This window comes from Apis cerana, linkage group LG10 (assembly GCF_029169275.1).
Source record: "Apis cerana isolate GH-2021 linkage group LG10, AcerK_1.0, whole genome shotgun sequence".
NCBI classification, from domain to species: Eukaryota; Metazoa; Arthropoda; class Insecta; order Hymenoptera; family Apidae; genus Apis; species Apis cerana.
Window position 1 is genome coordinate 1,978,889 of NC_083861.1, and position 19,690 is coordinate 1,998,578.

At 44.9% G+C, this 19,690-nt stretch overlaps 1 long non-coding RNA gene across 1 annotated transcript in view; it reads right to left on the bottom strand.

Moving 5' to 3' along the window:
- Positions 1–4: 4 nt before the first annotated feature.
- Positions 5–19,690, bottom strand: part of LOC107994195 (uncharacterized) — a 65,324-nt gene continuing 45,638 nt past the window's right edge. The window contains exon 4 of the long non-coding RNA XR_009831653.1: positions 5–2,064. This is a non-coding gene — a long non-coding RNA (uncharacterized LOC107994195). The remainder of the gene's footprint in view (positions 2,065–19,690) is intronic.

The window sequence follows — 19,690 nt, forward strand, 5'->3', positions numbered from 1 at the left end:
AAAGAAAGAGTGTCAATCACCGTTCTGTTCATCTTTACGATCCCAACTTCCTCGAGGTTGACGAGCTCGCGTCCAACTCCGACATGAGCTACACGTCTCGTTGCGAGTGGGCCGGTTGTATCGCATAATTACCACGCTTTACATCGCTCTTTACACTTGTTTCCTCACCACCGTATCTCCCTCGGATCGGCACCGTGTAACCGGAGATCGGCGGCTTCGGAGAAGAGAAGGAAAGGCGCGGGAATAGGCCTCGCTTCCCCCGCGAGCAGTAAATCCGCGCCGCGGATTTATCCAAGAGGTGAGGCGGTTTTTATTCACCGCTGCGTAGATAAAGACCTATCGGCAATATAGTATCAAGAGCGGCGTAAATAAGGATAACGCGGCGTGGCGAGGGTACACTTCCTGCCAGGCGTGTAGGTGTAACCACGGCGTAAAAGGTAGATTAGATTGGCATTACCGCGGACAGTAAACTAGCCGTGGTTATTAAAAGGCGACCGTAATGTCCTGGCCAATATTGTTAGCGTTTCTTGGCGCTTATCGCCCCTTCGATTCGATATAATTACCGCGAGAGAAATGGGTGGGAAATGGATGGGATTTTTCGAATTCGTTTTAGGCAAAGGTTCGCGGAGCTTTCAAAAAGTGCGATTTCGATTTCGTGGAATCCAAATTCATCTCTTACGAATATTTCTTATTGTTGCGTCTTATTAACGAATTAATTATTGGGATGAGATTGGATGCAACTCTATTATCTTCTTCTTATCTACTATGAAATAACGTAGAATATTAATCAAACGCGATCTTTAAATGTCAATGAGGAAAAATTATATAACATTTTTATTGAAACGCAGGTATGAAGTAATTTTTAAAATTGAAAAATTACGAAGGAGATATTTTTCATATGTATATATATATATATATATGTATAAATGTTGGTAAACGCGAACGCGGAGTAAGAACGTTTACAATAATGTAGACGTCACTCTGAATGATGATGAATTACGAATCGCGGACTTTCGATAGAAAAGTGCCAAAGTTCATTCGAAACGAATCCGGCTGATAGATCAAATCATCCATAGGTTTTTGCCGCGGCAAAGAAATTCCCAATTTCAATCTAATAGCGAACACTCCTTCCATTAATGGCTCTGGAACGAGTGTGCAAACATGTCTTCATCGTCATTTATTCCTGCACTTTAAATTCAATTAGCGATTTCTCTATCATTCAAGTAAATTAATCTCCGCCAAATGCGTTTGCGCGGATCGATTCTGTACGAGTATCTATTCTTTAAACACTTCGCTTCCTCCTCCCAAACGAGATATCCGAAAAAAGAATTACTTTCCACGCGTATCCTTCTTTTTTTCCTTTTCCTTTTTCTCGTCTCTTTCCCTTCCCTTTCGATCCCCTCGAACCGGAAGACACGTCGATCGACGACGGATATCCCTCTCCTCTCCTGCATTCCGGTAACTCACGGTTAAGGATGGCGGCCGTTGGACAGCCGGTCAACGACGGATCTCTCGTTGATCTCGTTGAAGATCCAACCGTAGTCTCTCTAAGCGGATGTCAAACCGTTTAGACGCACGAGGATAGGACTCTGGCCGGTTTCTCGATTGTGCGCGCCGCGTATGGTCTCTCGAGAGGGAGCGAGCGTCCGGAAGGGCTCTGGCGGAGAGAAGTGCAGAAATCTCCTCTCCTCGGGATGTATGAAGCTATAAATCTTGCGCGACAAATCGCTAGCTAGCTCGCTCGCTCGCTCGTTCTCAGGCTAATTGTTGGGACGCGGTCGAATACTCTGGATGCAGCTCGGCTCCTCTTGTGCGCCTAGCCTCCATCCACCAGCCCGGCATCGATGAGCGCACAATCGATTAATCGATTATCCGCTCCCGAGCCCCGTGGCACCGCGTTCCGCACCTGCGTATCCGAGGAGACGTCCCACGGCGAGGATTATTCTGTCGCTTCGCTCATCACCCAAGATTTCTTCCTTAAGGCTCGGGGATACGATTCTTCGTCGAGTTGTCGTTCCCCGGCTTGACGAGATTCTCTGAGATTTCTCTCAGACAGGTGGGTGGCTGAGAGAGAAGTTTCGATTTAGTTTCCAAGATCATTAAGATCGGGATTTTTCTTATTTTTCATTGTTAAAATTTGGAAATAAATATTCGCGAGTGAATTTTATTAAATGTAATAACTTGAAAATACTTGAATTATATAGTGAAGGCAAGTAGCAACGAGTATTGAACAATGATGATTCTTGAATGATAAAGAATTATCGAGCGAAACTATAAACGTAATATTTATTTCCATCTTTATGAACGCATCTCAGAAATTGATCGATATAATTTGCAATTCACGTCTTTTATTACTTTAAAACCACGATATTTCCGTTCTACGACGTGTGAAATCTTCGATTCTTTCTTTACGATTTCTGTTATTATTCATTAAATTTTCCAAGGCTCGATATCAATTCAAATATCGATATTTTTATATCGACGCTGATATATAACTCGATATTACCAGTAGCGTTGTATTGATTGACCAACTTCCTACTCCTTTCAATAAGAATCCTTTCGTTATGAATCTTCTTGGCTTGAAAATCAATTGAAAAAGAGCGGTCCATCGCTATTAAACAACATGCTTCTCGGTTATATGTAAGTATTTTTTTAAACGGGAGAGAAAGAGAGAGAGAGAGAGAGAGAAAAGGAAAAATTAAATATCATACGTGCGTGTGTCACATTACTCAACAAGTTGATGATGTTGTCCACGCATCTATTCCAATTTATTTCAACCTAAATCATTCCAATCTGCGCTGGCTTGTTGGAGAATCAAGGCTTGCTGAACGTGTCATTGTGTCGCGCTTATCCAAATGACGAACGCGCGAAGCGGTTACAAAAGAGAAATTCGCACATCCATTCCGGTTGTAAAGAAACTTTCTCGCCTAGCGCAAACATCGGTATCGCTGTAAAACGAGATAAGTTCGACTACAGGTCACGATCTATGGGCGCGCAGGTGCATTTTCCAAGGAGGAACAATCTGCGCCTCGATCGTAAACGAATAAACAGGTGCGGTCCACAAGAAAAATCACGGCGAAGCGATAAAACCAGTCACCTGCGAATCGATTCTTGGTTGGAACAATAAACGACTGTAGTATTCTCCGTGATGGAAAGCGGATGATTGTCGTTTTACTCGTAACACGTTTTCACGTCGTCTTTTTTTCTTTCTTTTCCCTTCTTCCGAGATGCAGTAGAAAGTGGACACTTTTTCGTTCCGGGAAATGCAGCGAATTTGAAAATTTCTTCGCACCTTGGATAAATATTCGATTATTGAGAGCGTGATCGAACATCGAAAGTACTTTTTAATATAAAACGAGAGAAAGAATCACGCGGTAATGCAAGCGGAGCTTCGAGTTTCGAGATCGTAAAGTAACCAAGGGAACGAATGCACGCTCATAATTGAATTATCACGACAAAACGAGACGGAAAATTCGTTGGCGGAAGGTAAAAAATTCTCAAAAAGCTAATCGATCTTTTCGAGAAAAAAATTCTATCAACATTATTCTCGTTGTCAACGAATCACTTGGAATTTACAAACGAATCTAACACAGTATCCTCCAACTCTACTAAATCCATAAGAAGAAATCGCACGAACGGTCGAGGAAGAGGAGTAACGACGTCCAGAATTCCAGAGATTGATCGAAGATTAATCGCCGTGGGAGGAAAAATGCCGTTCGTTCGGCGTGGTAACGGTAACCGGGTGTACGTCGGAACGATGGCTGGCTAGCGACTTTTCCAAGAAGGGTTCTGGCAAATCAGCCAGTGGATCGTCTCTTCTGTTCGCGGTCTTGTCGTGCGCGCGGAGTCGGCCCCTTTACCGTCGTCGCCCTAGACGCCCGTCCGGAAAGTCAAACAATGCGACGTGCAGATTCCGCCTTATTTACTCGCGGTATCCGCTAGAAGGGCCCTCGACATGCAAAGCACGCGTTGTCATTTGCTCCCATCTCGAGCGGATCGGTTTACGTTCGCCGCGCTCGAGAAAATCTCTCTCGCCGCGCACTCCACTCGGAACTCCACTCCGACTTCCTTCTTCCTCGGGCATCCTTCTCGCTGTCCGCTTTGTTTTCGCTTCGGTACTTTGCATCCTCGTCGACGCGGCTCCCTCCCTCCTCGCTTCACTGGTTTCGGGGCGACTCTCCGCGGAGGAAAGTTTCGTTCCTTCCTCGATCTATCTTTCATCGGTATCGGTGTTCCATCCTCTCTTTATAAAACATAGCGGCCAAGTCGGCGAAGAGGTGAAAGTGAATCGAATCGTTGCATCCTTCTTCACTCGCCGATACTTCGATAACTCTTTGGAAAGAAAAGAAAAGTTCTTTTCCGAGATTGAACACACCTCGTTTCAAAGAAACGTACGCATTTTGTGGAAAAATATTTTCATCGTTTCCTATTTTCTCCCTCTTTTATAATCGTGCACGTACAATTTCCTTTTCACACGAAATTCGAATTTTAATAGAATATTTTACTATGACATTCAACAATATGATGAAGAAGGAGACGAGCCTGAAACGGGCAAAGTTTCTCGGAAATTTTTCGCGAAGAATTCGAACTTTTCCGGGAAGAGGAAGAATCTGGAGAGTCCAACGCGTGCATTTTTCGTATATCCTCGTTCCAAGAATTAATCAAGCGGTAAAGAGGGGCCCGCTGTTCACGCGGTTAAGCTCGCGAGAGAAAGCGGAGCGGCAGATTTACGGTAGCGCGAAAGGAGGGCGGGCCCTTAATCAGGGCAAAGCAGCCGGCGTGGGATCGCAGGCCGGAGGCAATGCGTCATTGGATTAAGATTGTATCCAAATTATTCATCCGCATGGTGGACGTCGCGCGTGTAAGATAGCCGGGGGATGGTTTATATCTGATATATGGGGACCACACACTGCCGCTGCCTAACGGGAACTTAAATCAGAATTAATAGCGCCCTTCGCGGGACGTTTCCAGTCCTCGCCGCGTTTACGCGGCCTCGATAAGGCGGGATACAAGCGACGCGAAAAGAAAAGAAAAGTATCGAGAATGAAAAGAGTCGGAGCGGGTGATTTAAACGCCTTCCGACCGATCCCATAATTCGTGAATGCCGGTTTTCCCGGCTACCGATTAACGGAGCCGCGTGTATCGTTAGATCGAGGAGATTACAAGCGGTTGAATGATCAGAGCGAGAAAATGATCCTTCGAGGTAAATCGCCACTTTCCTTCGTTCGTTCGGGGAGGAAAGATCATAAAGGACGTTTATTGGTTGGTTGAGTCGAGTCACGATCGAAGCATGCCGGAAGCATGAGAATCGCGAGTTCTAATCCCCGGCGGAGCCAGGTTGGGGATAGAAATAAATCGGAACGTCGTATGAATGATATAATTGTTCACGTTATCGAAGGATTGTTTTATCCAAGGTTGAAGATACAATGGATAACTTTGTTCGAAACTTGTTATCTTGGAGAAAGATCTCCATAAGAGATTCTCTTGCATAAAATTAACAAACAATCTCTTTTGTTCCTCTCTTTATATATATATATATATATATTTATATTTATATATATATATATATATATTTATATTTATATATGTGCGTGTTAGAATTACGCATTGTTTGGCGTAGATAAAATGATATTTCTCGATGATGTATCGTTTTTTTTTCCTTTACATTTAATGCTATAGTAATAAGCTTGAGGAATTATTGCTAATGTTGCATATTAACAACATTGTTATCTGTTATTATTATTAACAATACGCGGGTACATTTGTACAAATATTCTATAGAATTCGACTGAAAAATATCAAACTCGGAAATCTGTATAATTAAACAAAGTGTACATAAACTACATTTACAAACGGTTTTGTGAGAAATTTGAATGTAATTAAGACAAGGTAATAATAAAGATTTGCTCGGAACGGCGTCTATAAAATAAGAAAGAATAGAATAAAGAGGAGAGATTCCAGCATCACAAAGGATTACTTTACCACGGATTTATGAATCGCGTTAATTTTATGCCATATTACAATATCAGTCGTTGAAAGTGTTACTAATTCTGCGAACAAGTGTAATTTATTTATTTGATCTTGGCCGAGTAAATTCCCTTTTTAAAACTTCTCGACACACAAAAGAGTCACACGCGGCAATTCTCGACTAATTCACGGCTACACGGGGCAAAAGCGTGGTCGGAACGTGGTCGGAAGTCGCCGCTCGTACTTTCTTCCCTCTCCCCCTCCTCCCAGCTGGGCCTCAGGAATCCGGCGCTGAATGGTTTGTAACCGTGTGCACGGAATTCCCGCTATAAATCAGACGTTGGAAACGAAACGGGGGGAAAAATGCGGCCCGCCGTTGTTCGTGGCCCCCGCCGGACCGTGTAACGTTTCGCGGATCTCTAGTGTTGGCAGTATTTCGTGCCAGTGTTCACCCTCGCTCGTCCCGCCCTCGTTCGCGGTTCAGAAGCGAATGTACGAAGCGTAAACGCGGGGTACGGGCCGAGGACCACCTCGCGGCTACAAATTGCATTGTTCGCTCGTGTTGGCGGTCAAGGTGTGTTTAATGGTATTCCTCCTTTGGCGAACCTCTCTCTCCATCCGCGACATCCTTTATCATTGCCGTGTTAATCGGGAATCTTTTAGATTTTTCAAAAATCCCTCTCGCTCGTTATATATTTATTTAAAACGGCAATTTATTGTTGTTTCAATCTCGTCGGTAATTTCATTTAGTCGGGGAACTTAGGGAACTTAAATTAAACAAATTATTAAATCTCGTTTCTTATCCCCAATCACCTCTGCTGCTCGATCATTGAATATTAAAAATCTTACAATATCTTTGACCAGTGAGTAAAATTTACTTATCGATTCCCCTATTATCGTTGGTTGAATAAATTATTACGCGCAATAAGTTAGATTATTATTGAAAGCTTTCAGGGGGGAGGGGAAAAAAATGCAAACTATCTCTAAACCTATTAGATCGTTCACCATTACCAGCGTGTCTCGGTTCAAAGGATAATCGTAAAATCCTTCTAAAATGCGATTGTCTTGAAAATTCAATACATCCAATTAACCAAATCCAATCGAAGGTCTGAAAAAAGCCCAACACTGTTAGAAACACCGTCCACGCTATTGGTGTCTCGGTTTAAACGTCTATCTCGGCGAGGTCAATGGTGAAATCATCTCGAAAGTCGTCCGGCTGTTTCACATACCTGGGTCTCGCGTTCTTAAGCGTTCTGCGGTCTCAATCGGTCCAGCAAGAGCGGTCCGTGACGCGGGACGGACGAGAGGCCGAGCACGGAGGTCGAGCAATAAGGAACAGAACGGTTTTGCGGTTCGGTCTGCCGGCTCTCTCCCGCGGGGACTCTATTCTCCTTGTCCCCTGTGTACGTACATACGTAGCCCGGCCGACCATCATCAAGAAATATGATGATTGCAGGCTGCTACCATTTACAGTAGTGCGGTTTTGTCTCGTACAGGCTCCCTCTCCCTCCCCTCATACCTTTCCGCCTGCGCTCCTTGTTCTCCCCTGCGATCCCCCAACTCTTCTCACGATTCTAAGTGACTTTAAACTAATGCGCGTTTCGAACGAGTAATCGTTGTAGGAGAGCATGGGGAGCATGTCTCAATCTTTCGATACTTTGCCTCGAATTTGATCTCGAATTTTCGAAGGGTTCAATTTTTCTGATTCGTTGGAATTGGATTAAACGGTTTTTTTTTACTCGAAGAATGGAAGAGAGATGATCTTGGAGATTCTCTCCTTTATTTCTCCGTTACTCGAAATTTCAAGAGAGAGAGAGAGGAGAATAATAGAAATTGCGAAAGCAGAATAGAAGGAAGGGAAGATGGAGAGGAGAAGGATCGATAATCTGGTGGGATCTTCGTAATCGAAGATCCATTTCGATGATCGCGGCAGACAGAGTCACCGGTGCGCCGGTTTTCGTAAGCGATAAATCATCGCGCGCCTCCACGGTGCTCGCACAATGCCGTACTAATCTTCCATCACGCACGCACGATATAACTACGCCCGCATGGCGTCTCGTGATTTACCATCCTGCGGCTAACCTCCATTATGTATGGCGCACGGTGGAAACTGTTGAGAATACCGTGCACCTTGCGCTCTCGGATAGTTACGTACAGCCCGTGTCTCGAAAGTGTACGTAAGGCCGGCGATGAATCGATTTTCAAGTTCCTGTTCACCGACACGGAATCCATTCGATCATCGCCAATCTCCCTTATTTAACTTTCGATTATAATTTCACGGGGAAATAAGAGGCGTTTGGAAAGGAGATTACTTTTATATTTCAATTATCTCTCCTTTCGTTCAATTATCTTTTAATATTCTTTTCTATTTTTCGAGCAGATTAAATCTGAACGAAAGTTGATGAACAAGTTTTTTTGAAAAAAACAAAAGAAAAAAAGAAAAAAAAGGAGAAAAAAAAAGAAAAACATTTCGTTATAATTAGGCAAGCCTTCTTCTGAAGAAAGTCTTCTTTTATTGATTATTTTAGATGGGATGCCTATATGTGTATATATATATATATATATATATATCTTGACGAATAATAGAATAATTTCCATAGTAAATTTAATAATTTTCGTAGTAAGTTAATTTTAAAGTTAAATTATGTCCTATTATAGTAACTTTTACGATCTATAGTAACTTTTTACTCAATCAACGAAAACAAATTATTATTAACTTTCATTCATAAATGAAATCCGTGAAAACTATTGCATCTAATGTGATATATTAAAAAAGAAAAGAAAAGAAAAGAAAAGAAAAAAAAAAAGGAAAACGAGAAGAATGTGTCTCGAGTATATACACCTAACCTAAAAAGGTATTTCGCTTGAAACACACCAACAAAGAAGCCTGGGATCGTTAACAAGAGACGGACACCGGTATGACGATAATTCTCTCCGGATTTAATTGAACCAGAGCTCATTCCTTTCAGCTTCGGTTAGATCCTCGTTAACATCGATCCCTAGCCGGCCATCTATCGGCGAATATCCGTCACGGGTTATCTATACCTCTCCTCCCCCCTCTCTATTAGAATTCTTTCCCGGCCACCATTTATCCCCAGCTTATTCGCGGCTTAACATTTGAGATTTTCTCTTGGTTCTGGCGCTCGATCGCAACCGGCCACCATCCTCGTTACGATATTCTCGTTCTAATGTCCGTTGACATTACAACGTCCTCGGAGATTCTTTATCGGCGACCCGTGTGAGCCCAGGAAAACCGCCGTCTGGCAGAACAAGCGGCCGTGAGAAGGAGACTGATAGAGAGAAAGAGAGAGAGGACAAGACGAAGGCAAGGGGAATGGGAGAGAGAGAGAAAGAGAGAGAGTCCCGAAGAAATAAGGAGATAACGATATTTGCGCGCACATAACTCGCGTCCGATAGGAATAGGTCGTCGTAGTCGTCGTCGTCCTCGTCGTCGTCGTCGTCGTCGTCGTCGTCGTTGTCGTCGTCGTCGTCGCCGTTGTCGTTAGGTAGCCTGGCGCGTTTCAATGAATGGAGCAATAAAGGGGTTTACCGTATATGCGAACGCGGGGTCCCTACGAGGAACGTACGATCGGGGGGATTACAATAATTAAGTGTACACATCGCATCACGATAAAATTTCATGGCTTTGCGACCGCGGCTAATTCGCGAGAATTCACCTGGCGAACAACTGTTCCTTCGCGGAGGAATCCTTTTCTCCCGTTGGCCTAACGACGATCGGGCTTCATCTATGATAAGCTACTTGGGAACTTGGGTGTCTGGTTGGTTAATCTGGTTGGTAAACTCCATTTTTCTTAACTTATGGGGGAATAGACAGGCCAGTCTTGGAGTTGGGTAAATTGACGAGTAGATCATCGATTTCTCTTATTGAAAAGTAATGCAGTTAATGCAGTGAGGCAAACAGTAAAACGAAAGGATGATCGATCCTTTTGTTATGAAGATTCTTTTAAACAGGATTTTCATTTTTATTGCACGGTTTAAAAATTAACAAGTTGTGGGTTGTGTCCGAGGGTGGTAGCGCAAGGGTTAAGGTCCGAGTATAAGAGAGCATAACCTAAATCCGTGTTTCAACCGTGGCTCTGAGTTGGGATTAAACGATCGCGGATTACTAGGTACAAATTATGTATAATATTTCAACGTCTTGGGTCTGACACGGCGTTAAAGTGATAAATACCTAATACCAACACATGGAAGCGATGGAAAAATCGTAAGGTAAGGGATCAATTATATAATACTACGGTTAATTATGAAATTGGAGTTAACCTTTCCAGAGTGTGATGAAATTACCAGGAACGGATGACCTTAGACACTAATTATTCCTTTACAATCAAGCTCTTTGACACTTTTGATTTAAAATTTTTTAAATTTATAGCTAATAAATTTCAATAATTATTATGTATAACAAAATAAGTACAAACTATGAAATTTCTAACAATTTCAATTCTTGTAACAGATTATTCGAGGTTCGTTGTTCACAGGCTAACCGATTCCACTCGTGAAACGTTCTTCAATAATAATTCTCTATAAAAATAAATCTCCTTTAAAAATACCCACCCGTTCTAACCTTAAACGTTTCCTTTCCAGGCTATCCAGACTATCGAACCGTCTTTCCATTTCAATTTCCTGCCAACTTATATCCACCCACAACATCGAGATTCACCTCTTATAAAGAGTCGCGTGGACTCAAGCGTATCATAAATACGAATTCAGTAGCCCCCATTTTCGATCCTTAAAAGCCGAGCGATAACGAGCACTCGCTTATTCTTTAGCCCACTTTCCCCCCCGGCCGTCTAACGTTTCGCTTCGAGCTCTTCTCTTTATCGAACTTCCGTAACCGTGGAGACTTCAACGAGGGAGAGGAGACGCGAAATTGCATGGAGCAGGAGGAGGAGGAGGAGCGGAGGAGGGCGAGCAAGTTGTATCTACGAAAAGATAAGGGGATTTACGCGTATACATAACTCGGGGCAGATAGGGATAGGTCTCGGTTGTCGTTAGTAGGTTGCCACAGAGGTATGGAGCAATAAAAGGAGAACGAGCGGGCAGAAAGGCGCGATCGCCCTCGACTCGCCAGCAGGCTTTTTACGACCGATTTTCACGGAGTAACGGTCGTACGATCGAGAATTACACTACGGCGATCGGGGATCCACTCTCGGTGCTAATAGCGTACAAATCGGGCGGCTGGTATTATTCACTCGGCCGTATATGTATCGATTCTCTCTCCTCTTGCAGATTTGCGACCTGCTCGATCCGATACGTCCGTTCAGAGAGCTCGAGATTGACCACTATTTCTTCCACTCCGCATTATTAATTGTCGAAACATCGAGTCGGAAAGTTATTGTTGCAAGAAGAACTCGTTTTCGAACGATGATCATCTCGATCGTTGGATCATTGGAGAATCCACCGCGAATGTGGAAAATAATCTTAACGGGTTGGACGGCTAAATTATGGTCGTCTAATCGAAGCATGTAGTTTGTAGTTGCAGCAGAGATTGGTCGTACGGTAGTGCGAACGAACGAACGCGCGAATTAATCGGTTTTTGCGCAATCGGGATGAATAGTGTTGGAATAGCGGGCCGCCTCTGGTGAAATTAAGATTGAGTGACAAGTACTTGCGAGAGCCAGCTGATTGAGCGATCTTGAGGGAAATGATGGGAACTCGTGATTCGTCCGCCGATTTATCGATGCTTAAGGATGATACCGAAACAGAGATTATTAAGTTTGTGCAATGATTTTTCTCCGACCATTTTTACCGAGTGTTTGAAATAAGTGTTTCTAATGGGATATCTCTTCCAGTTTCTTCACTTCGATGATCAATCGTAACGTAGTTACAGCTATGGATACGGTAACACGATCAATAATTTTCGCTCTTTCGTTCAATTCCTCCCTCGACTTGCACAAGGAGCCATCACCGCCCCACGCATCGAGCAATTTACAAGGAGAACACCAGGCGATATCCATATTCTTCCTCGTAATTCGTAATTCACGATATCCTTTGGTTCTCGCTCGTGGCTGTTATTACGCGCATTAATGATGCGCGTGCACGTCTGGCGAAATACACGGACGTCGCATAAAGACATAAACGGATGAAATAATGGTGTGACATAATCGGCGGGTGTGCGTGGCTTGATCCCACGGTTAATCCACCGGCTCTGGACTGGCCAGCTCTAATGACGCAATCCAGCGAAAGGAACGTCTCTCCTCTCTCTCTCTCTCTTTCTCTCTCTCTCTCATAGGTTTCGTTTTGATTTCATTAATGGATCGGGTGCGCACTAATGCGACTTTGTTTGCTGAGCACTCGGCTCGCATTAAGAGGAGCTACGCCGCGCTGGACACACGCGTCGTTTCGCGCTTCACCGTCACACGAGATCGCCTCTCCTCTTATTTTTCTTCTTTCCTCTCTATTTTCTCGTTTTTACCGTCGAGATCTTGTTCTCTCCATTTACCTTTTGCTCTTTGCTTCGACCCCTTTTCTAGGACTCTGGAAGGATGACGCTATGCGAACGGTACTTTGCGTCGAAGAGATTCCATTTTTTTCTTTGAAAAATTGTTGATTCTTCATCAATTTCTCAGAAAAGAGAGAGAGAGAGAGAGATACAATGATCAGAATTATTTTTAACAGTTTTTAATAATTTTTAAGAAGTTGATAGTTTCCTTATTTTAATTTTCCACCCCAAGAATTTTATGTATCTTATTTTCGCAGCTCCTTCACTTCATTCTATTACTTCATTTTCTTCTTTTCTAAAGTTCTTAACCAAACAATGCCACTCCTCCTTCTGTCTTTGCAGTGCCTTCTTCACGCATCTTCCATAAGTCTCTTAGATTCTTTATACTTCCTTTTTCTTTAAAGATTCTTCTTCTTTAAAGAATCTTTCCTCTTATCTTTCGCGCATCCTCTCTCTTTCCTCTCCCTCCAACTACTCCCCTTCGAATATATTTCATTTCCGATATTTCGCTTTTCTTGACACTTCTCCTCGCGCAATATCCTATATTCTCTCCTCACGAAAGAGTCTCGCGGAGATATCACTGTCAAAAGATAATCGGTTTCAAATTAACGACCGTATTATTATTAATATTTCAACAACAATATACATATACATATATTATACATATATTTCCTTGGACGAGCACACATCCCTCGCCTCTATCCTCGTCGTCCTCTTCCTCACCCTGTTCCACGGTCACCTGACCACGCGGCGACCTAGCGAGGAATTAACACTTCGAGGAGCGTCGTACCGTGCGCTCGCCTCGCTCGGTTTGCTTATGCTAATCGACGCGAGCGGTTTCGTGCCGTCTCGCCGCGTCGCCGACGCTTCAAATATATTAATTAACATCGTCATTAAGCCGCCTGGCCGCCAGTTTACCGGGCCTTCCTCTCCTCTATCCTTCTCTACCGTCCTCCCTTTCTCGATTCGTCCGTCTCTAGCAACTATCTCGGCAAAGGTGTACACCCAGGACAACTTTTGAAACGAGCACCACGGATAAACCGACGACTGTTTGCGAACTTGCGGCTTTATTTCCACGTTGATTGCTAGAGACGAGCATTACAAGTGCCGACGCTAAATCCAAGAGCTTCATTCGCGAGGACGCGCTAGATCGATCGCTCGATTATGTTAATGGGATTAAGTAACGGGCATCTCCCGCGACCATCACTTGGCTCTTTGCTTCTTCTTTTTCCTTTTTTCTTTACAGTTTTTTTTACAATTACCACGTTAAGAAGCCCGAACGGTTTCACGATCTAATCCGGATTTCTTTTGAACGAATTGTATTGCATTGTATCACAGCTCGATCGTTCGTTGTTGAGAGGATATTTGTTTATTCGAAACGTATAATGATAATATAATTAATTTCGCAGAAGGGAAATTCGTTTCTATTATTCGTCTATCTTTTATCTTTCGATACCAAGCATTAAAGTATATAAATTAATAACACGCGTTTCCTCCCTGATTATCCGAAAAGTTTTCCTCTCTCTCACGAATCTCGTGATCCATAAGCACAGACGACGAACACGGAGACGTTTCTCCGCTGCTCCTGCGAGTTGGTCGACTCGTGCGAACTGCAGGCGGAGAAAAATGGCCCAGGAAACGGTATCACACGTTGTGTACCGGTAATTAACGATCGAGTCGCCCCGCTTTGCCGCTAATCATTTTCACCGTGTATCGAAAGTCGTCCGCGGAGAGGAAATATGGCCTATCTAGCCGGGGCCGTGCACCGCTCCTTAACTCGTTGTTCGATGCAATCGCTCCGACGATACACGATCGTCCTAATTAGGCGGTAATTAGATTCTGTTCGGTGATTCGAGCTCGTGCACCGGTTCGTGGCATCTGGCGGGCACCGCGCGCTGCCATCTTCTCGCGGAAGCGTTTCTGCTCCCAACAAAATTTCTTTCGGCTCCGTGACCCGGTTACGTCTCGAAATCGTATTTCGCCGATAATTTGGGCCAGGATCGAAGGGAGAAACTGGCCACCCACGCGTGGACGCAACGATCCACCGCACATGGATTTTCTTTTTATCGATTTCTTACTCTTCTAAAGATAGAATAAGATAAAATAACCCGTATATTCGTATTCTTCTGTTCAAATCATTTTTTTTAATGATACCAGTACTTTGAATTACTGAATGTGTTCGATTCAAATATTATTCTTAAAAATTTCGTCCAAAGAAGAAATGAAATGACAACGGAGGAGCGAATTTCGATTCCGCTCGAGGCAGTCCTGAATTCCGCAGGCGGCCTCCTGCACCATCCGGCTTCGCTTTGTCCGCTGTTATTTACTGCGCGCAACTCTGACCGCGTAAATTATGGCGAGGCCGGCTTTCATAAATTCCGGGGCGAGATATGGAGCGACAAATTCAAGTCGGTGAGCCTGGCGCCCAGGTCGCGGTCCCATTGCCTCACACGCGCGCGATCTGACGGTAGCTTGCGGGAGATTGATTTCACTGATTTCGCGAGAAATGGGGGGAAGTGTAAAAATATTATAATTTTATTCCTGTCTTAATTCCTCCTTAAATTCTCTCTTTCGTTGTACAGATTTTCGTTGTTTTTAATTCAAAATTCAAAATGTCGGATCGACGAACTTTTGTTTATGGTGAAAGCAAAGTAACGATGAGTAGATTTGTCAATTTCTCTCTTCTCTCTCTCTGAAGCTTCCATCTTCTTTCTCGCGAATTCTTAAAAAGTGAGTTTACTCTGAGCTGTAAGTGGATCGAGTCTCGCCAAGGGAGAACCAGAAGATCGTCACACGGCGGAAACGACATATTTTAACAGGGTGAAGATGCGGGTTAGAATTTATAGGAGGCTGATAGCGATAAGGACAGAGGTCGTTTGCGGTTGAGCATCGCGTTATTTATTGGCGTACTCGATCACTGGACAATCTAGCTTACCCCATAATAAAAAGACTCTTCTATTAGATCAGGCTGATAATTAATCGTGAAAAATCCATTATTCTCCGTACGCTTTACATCCATAAACATATGGACGAACGAGAGCGGAGAGAATGTTCAGCATAATTAGAAGAGCGAGGATGAATCTTGGTTCTAGACTAGTTTCACACTCGGACCTTAGTAGAAGATCTTAAGTAGCAAAAAAATATGGGGGAACATTGACGGGAAGGAACGAAGGAAGGAAGAGCAAATCGAGAAGGTGCACCGTGTTTCGCGTGGAAAGGGAGGAAGAAGAAGAAGAGGAGACGGTGGTCCCGAACGACGTCGAGGAGAGAACACCACGGAGATCCCAATCTTGCGTGGAGGCCTCTCGAGCAGTGAGTAAAAGGTGGCTAACATCTCGAACATCGTCCCTGTAATCTAATGAGCACCTGCTAGGAGCGCCGCCTACGCTTTGTATATAGACGAACACTTCTATGCACAGCATCGCGTACATGCTCTTCAGGGCCGTAGTAGTCCCAGCAGCCCACACGATCACCTTTTCTCATCATTTCCTAACAAATTCCCTTCTATATTTTACTCCGTGTTTCCGAACCGAACCGAACTTTCACACAAACACAGACCATCGCGTTCCTTTCCGTTTATTCGGATAATAAATTCGCGCTCCTTACTTCAATTTACCAAAATATGTAGCAATAATGCAATGATACAGCTTACCGTCGCGAACAAACGCGAAATTTCCAACCCATCCGAGCGGTGTGGGACGAGCGAAACGCGGAATCGTTAGAAACCATGTCCCCCTAACAGCTGGCCGGAGAGGCGATCCCATGGTGGATAGTCTTAGGGCCGATAGAGCACGAGCACGAAGACGAAGAAGGTAGCCGGTCGTATCGGATATCAACGGCAAGGAAGACAAATAGCGAGACGCAGCGAGAACGTTCTCTTTGCGAGGCCATCCACCGCGCAGGGCCGCATATCCTCGCGCGAGATCTCGAACCCCTGACGGATCGCTTCCACTGGCGTAGACACGCAGGCGAGGAGAGAGAGAGGGAGAAAGAGAGAAAGAGAGAGTATCGGGTCCAGTTGAAGGTGAACGAGTGAAGAGAAGAGACAAAGGAGAAGAAGAAGAAGAAGAGGAGGAGAAAAAAGAGGAAGAAGAAAAAGAAAGAACGAAAGAAAGGAAGGAAGGAAGGAAGGAAGCGGGTAGTGTCGCGCGACGGTCCTGCGCCTTCTCGCCGTCAAACAAACGGCCGAACGCACGGTCCAACACCCGCGGATGCGTATGCACGAACGTAGACGTCCGCTCGGACCCCGGGTAGAGGGGCACGGCTATATGTTATGAGGGTACAGGTGCCGGTTTATCCTCCTTCTTCCACCGTCGTCCTCTTCCACCTCCAGCTGAAAACGCTCCTTGTCCCTCCCCAAGGCGCGTTCTCTCGCCGTTGTCTACGTAGCCACGCTGCTGCCTGCCTGCCTCCTCTCCTCTCTCTCTCTCTCCGTACTTCGTTTTTTTCCTTCCTTCTTCTTTTCCTCCCCCTCCCCATACCCCCCTCCGCCATCTCCCTCTGTCTTTCGCGCGGGCCACGCTCCTTTCGTGGTGGCTCCGCGCGCGCGCCTCCACTCTTCGTGCTCTCCGAGCTCTCGTGCCTCGTCTCGTGGTGTGGTGTCGTCCCGCGGTGTCCGTGAGGACGCTTCGCCTCGACCGTGCCGCGCAGAATCCCACAGCTCGTATGCGTGAGGTCGTAGCGAGTGCGGGTGAAAGTCTACCGCGGGTCACCAGCCGCCTCTACCCCGCCCCTCGCCTATATGTATATATATATATATATGTATAGGTGCACCTATATCGCGCGATGGTCAACCCGTGGAGAGAAGGATGCCCTTCCCTCCTTGTGAAAATGCCGGGCTACCATCCACGCAGCCACGCCGCGCCACCGTATCTCAATATCTCTCTTGCCTCTCTGGGATTCGAAAGATAGCCTCGCGCCGATAAAACCAATCTACCGACCTTAGCTTCCTGCTCCTCTCTCTTTCCGTCTCTCTTTTGTGTTGCACTTTTTTATTTCCCTTTCCTTCCCTTTGTGGAGCTAATATTTCGTTATTTCGGCTCGAATACTTGGGGTCTTTGTTCTGGAGGAGGATGGATCGCGTGGGATCTCGAAATCTCGGTTCAAAGTGGAGAGAATTTATTCATTTCGGAAACGCCTGCTCCAAATTTTCGAATTTTCACGTCACCGTCTTTCCTCTCGTGCTCTCGACTCGCTGCCTCTCGAATCCAGCGACAGTTCACCTCGGTCCACGATCGGTGAAAGCGTCGGGTGTAACATTGTCGCGAGGCGTCGGTCGCGGGGTTAGGCGCGAAACTGCTCGTGGAATCGAGTGGGGGGCCCTCCCTTCCCCCTGTACGATTCGTTGACTCGCACGCTCCAGGATGTCGTTCCTAAGCTACGCGACCTCTCTCGGTTCCACTTTTACCTGTCGCTGACTCGGACTGACTCGATACGAATGTTATATTCCATCAAATCGACGCGCGATTATCATTCAAGCTTAACGCGAGGAAAAAGAAAAAATTTTCGAACGAAATTATTCGAGGTTTCGTTTCTCAAGTTTTGTAGTTTGCTCCTCGTCAAGGAGGGTTTAATTAGTTGGAAAGAAAGAAAGGAAAAAAATAATAAAGGAAGGAACAGTTTCGAATGAATTTTAATTAAAAGGCCGGCTAATGGAACGTATCGGGCAAAAATTCAAATGAAATTCGATTTTTATCTGGAAGAAAGTAACAGAACCATTACTCGGTGTGTACACGTCCACCTAATGAACGTATCCTGATAAGTATACAGGAAAGGAACAGGAAGTCTTAGGCGAGCGATAGTTACTCGCGACGAGGCAAAGTTACGAACGGACGATTTCTAACGCGTGCCAACCTCTCGCGGAACTAAGACGGCGTTTTCACGGAGCGATGCGGCTTGGTCGCGCGTAACTCGCTTCATTTGCCGCTAGTCACGTGTCTCCCTGACAAAGTACCGGCTTGTAATTCGCCTTAGGTCCGTGGCTGCCTCCAGAGTCCGTGTATCCCTGTGTATCCGCGTGCAGCGGGCACCAACGACACTCCACTATTTCGAGTGTCGATAAATCGCTTAAGGAACTCTATGCGGGTCTCTCTATGGCTAAAACCTGCTTGAGTTGTTTAGAATTATTGATCATTAAGAGTATCTAATTTCTGAAATTCGAATATACCATACATATAATTCTTATTATCGCGATTCAATCTCTAATCTCTCTCTCTCTCTCTCGTTCGACGTTATTTCAATATATTCCCGATTTGTTTCCGTATGTAAAAGAAACTTTACTCGATTTTCTCCGATCTACCGTTTCAATTTTTAATCTCGTAAAAATTCTCACCTCGTGCTCCTTTTTAATTAGCGGTCGAGTCCGTTGATCGGACAACGCCGAGGATGACAACATCAACAACTCGGCCACGATCGGCGGAACAGCGTAATTTATAAACCGACGTCCACGTCGGATCGGTAAGCGTCCCGAAGGTAATTACCGTCGAGCTTCTCGACCTGTTCGAACTTGGAGTCACCGACGACGACCTGCCGCTGCACAAGAGAATCGAATCGCGACGAGGTGGAGGAGGAATGTAAGAGAGAAAGAGAGGGAGAGGGAGAGGGAGAGGGGGGCGAGAGAAGAGGAGCGAGGAGAAGGTGGTAGGTTCTCCTGATTTATGCTATGCGCTTTATGAGCGGCGCGCTTCTTGCTCGGCCGCGGCGTAAATTTTGTCCGTTGTTGGCTGCGAATCGGCGCGGATGCAGGAAATACGTAGCGAGGAGGAGACGTACCGGGGAGAAGAAATCGAGACCTCGCCGGTTAGGCCCTCCTAACCCGAGACTTTCTTTTTAAACAACGACCCCGATCGCTTTCCCCGGAACGATTTTCAATGTACCTGCAGTTCAACAGTCGAGGATCGAGAGACATTTATGGACCTTGGCTTGATACATCCTCCATGTTCCATCCATGTTGATTTATTTACGAACGTGATGAACTCTTCGCTCCTTCGATCCGTGGATTGTGCGGGGCTTCGATTCGAATGAGGATTATCGCGATAGAGAATTTATCTTTCCAATTTCTTTTCTTGAACTTCGTTCAGAAAATAGTTGTTTCATTTTGTTTCTTAATTCCAAAAAAATCCACAATGAGAGGAAAATTTTCCCGTCTCTCCGTGCATTTTCACAATTTCTCTAAAATTTCTAATCAACACTCGAATAGGTCAAACAACAACGCGTGCGCGTGAATTTCGCATTCATCACAGATATGAATCTGTTAACCCCGCA